General features: G+C 48.5%; 1 pseudogene; it reads right to left on the reverse strand.

Annotated features, from left to right (window-relative positions):
- Nucleotides 1-688: 688 nt before the first annotated feature.
- On the reverse strand, nucleotides 689-2,106 carry LOC108531345 (PRAME family member 17 pseudogene; annotated as a pseudogene).
- Nucleotides 2,107-3,076: the final 970 nt, after the last annotated feature.

Below are 3,076 nucleotides of genomic sequence, written 5' to 3' on the forward strand. Positions count from 1 at the left end.
TATATATATATATATATATATTAGCCTAATTATCTTAGCCTAAGTCCTTGTCTCAGCTATGTGTTAGAATTACAATTTTTTTCCATTCAGGTTCCATTTATTTTTGACATTTTTTAATAACCATCCTTGCGGCGGTAACTCCTGCATCACTCTAGAACTTCAGGTTCTATTTCTGACTCTAGGACACAGGTCCCTGAAGGCCTCATTGATGCCAAGTCAGCATTTTCACCCAGTACTGCCCCCTGCTTAGTCACCTTTGTTCTTCTACTCACAGTGAGCACGTGCCTGAAACACACTGGTTCTGTGCTTCCTTTAAGATGCACCTGACCGGGCCTGGCTGCTCATGCCTGTAAACCTGGCACTGTGGAAGGCAGAGGCAGGGTCAGGAGTTCGAGGCCAGCTTCGCCAACATTATGAAACCCTGTCTCTACTAAAAATACAAAAATTAGTTGGGCATGGTGGCACATGCCCATAACACCAGCTACTCAGGAGACTGAAGCAGGAGAATCACTTGAATCTTGGAGGCGTAGATTGCAGTGAGCTGAGATTGTGCCACTGCACTTCAGTCTGAGTGACAGAGTGAGACTCTGTCTCAAAAAAAAAAAAGAAAAAAAATGTACCTATGTCCTAGAGTTTAGTGCCCAAGTGTCTGGGACACAGCTTATCCACCCCACTAACCAGGCCTTCCCTAGGAGCAAAGATGGAGCTCCAGTTTCTCAGATGGCCATGAGCCACAGGAAGGGCAGGGGGCGGCACCAAAGAAGATCCTCTTGGGTTGCCTTACTTCCCTGAGTGTACGCATCAGCTCAGCCCGAATTGGGGCGAGGATCTCCCAATTGACATGACCCCTGTTGTCAAGACTCTCCAGAGGGGCAGGATCTGTCTCCAGTCTTAACTTGCTCAGCCCGCCTATGTGACGCAATAGGACTTTCAGAGCATTCACGGAGGTCTCATTTCCGTGAAAGTAGAAGGTGGTGAGCTGGGAGCAGCGGCTCAGGGCAGGCAGGATGACCCGGAGTTGGGAGTCCTGGATCCGACAGTCCTCTAAGACGAGGGTCTCGAGAGCAGCAGCAGCTTTCTCTAGCAGAGCTCCAAAGGGCTCAAGATTGGTGGTTCACACTAGGATATGAATCAGGTGCAGCTGCTTTAGCTGACTGAAGCTTGGGTACTGACACTGCATGTCCTGATCAGCTAGGTAAGCACGACAGAATGTAAAGGCCTCCAAGGGGTTCTTGAGGCATCTGAGCAGGTGCTCCAGGTGCTCTTTAATATTATTGACCTTTCTTATATAAAGCATCTGGGGGTTCCAGGCAGACGAATGGAGAGTCCAAGTCAGGAATGAACTGCTGTTGGCCGCGCATGTATAACTCACACCCATAACCAAGGCTAAAAAGAGTTTGTGAAGACTGCTCATCTGGCTCAGGTAAGAGGCAAACTTTCCTGTTCTATTCAGTGAGCACTTCTTTTTCCAGACTTCCAACTCATGGATACTGCTGTCTGGGTATACCTTTCCCAATAAATTTCTGAAATTTGAAATGGGCATTGAGTAATTCTGTACCTTACTACAACACAGGTGTACTAAACCTCTTCTGTAGTGGATCCACCCACAGAGGTAGCGTAGACATTCATCCAGGGTATTTTCCTTTATGTAGAGGTCTATGAACACCTTCAAGGGCTGGTGGTCTCCTGTCCTTGGACAGTCCTCCACTGCCTGCCTCTTACTCATGGCCTCTGGGGAGCAGGACAGGGCCCTGGCTCCAGATCATATGGTCCAGAAATTCTCATGAACATCCCGCAAATCCAGCACTTGAAGCTTCCACCTCCTGGGGTGAACCTTCTGGCCAGCGTATCAGGTCCCTTCAGCACAGCTCACAAGGTCTCCAGATGAGGTGTCTTCATCAGGGACCCCAGAGGGAGGCGGGGGAAGGGCCAGGCCTGTGCCATGGCCTTTAGAATCTCACAGCATCTCCTGCTGAAGGCTGCTATGAACAGCAGACAGAAGACCTCCTTTGCCAGCTCCTCCAGGGTGAAGATGGCCAAGAACTGGTTCCTCAACAGGCTCTGCCCCACCAGCTCCAGGAGTCTGGGTGGGGCCTAGAGGCTCATTCTGATAAATGATCAGAGGAGCAGCCTTCCAAACAAGAGTGGGCCTTTCACTTTGAAACTGCCATCCACAAATCCAATAGCTTTTTGTCAGTGAGGGAACTGTTTATTGGGAACCATGGAATCTGGCAGCTCCTCATGCAGTTCTAGAGTCAGTTTTAGGGAAAAAGAGGATCTGTGCCTGTGAGTCTCTCCTTCTGGCGTTCCCCAGGTAGCATGATCCTATATAAACCATTGCCATTTAAGTATGGAACTCTGGGAACTGCCATTCTCATTAACATGTTTATCTGACACCATCCCAGACAGTATGGGTATTTCAGGTATCAGGATCATTTTATGTCCTTCAGTGATAGAGGTAGTTTCAGTTAACATTCCATGACCAGGCAGTAAATGCCGCTCAACTAGAAACTCTCTCGTCATGGCCGGGCACAGTGGCTCATGCCTTGAATCCCAGCACTTTGGGAGGTCGAAGCGGGCGGATCACTTGAGGTCAGGAGTTTGAGACCAGCCTGGCCAGCGTGGCGAAACCCTGTCTCTACAAAAAATACAAAAATTAGCCAGACATGGTGGTGCTCGCCTGTAATCCCAGCTGCTTGGGAGGCTGAGGCAGGAGAATTGCCTGAACCTGGGAGAGAGAGGTTGCAGTGAGCTAGAGTACACCACTGTACTCCAGCCTGAGCAACAGAGTGAGACTCCATCTCAAAAAAAAAAAAAGAAAGAAACTCTCTCATCCAAAGTCCCTGTGAGACCACCTTTTCATAATTATAACATTAAGAGAAACCTGACGTAGTTGACTCTTCTTGCTTCTGATCTCCAAGCTATCTTTGATCATTCCTGGGCATAAGCCAAGCTAGCACTCGGGGGAATTTAGTTAATAGTTTAACTTGACAGCAAGGATGGTGACAGCCCCTCCCTTAAACTACCCCACTCCTTGCTCAGGGACTGAACACTCAGCATTACAATTTTTTTGTGT

The sequence above is a fragment of the Rhinopithecus bieti genome, unplaced genomic scaffold, assembly GCF_001698545.2.
Source record: "Rhinopithecus bieti isolate Rb0 unplaced genomic scaffold, ASM169854v2 scaffold_1234, whole genome shotgun sequence".
Classification (NCBI taxonomy): Eukaryota; Metazoa; Chordata; class Mammalia; order Primates; family Cercopithecidae; genus Rhinopithecus; species Rhinopithecus bieti.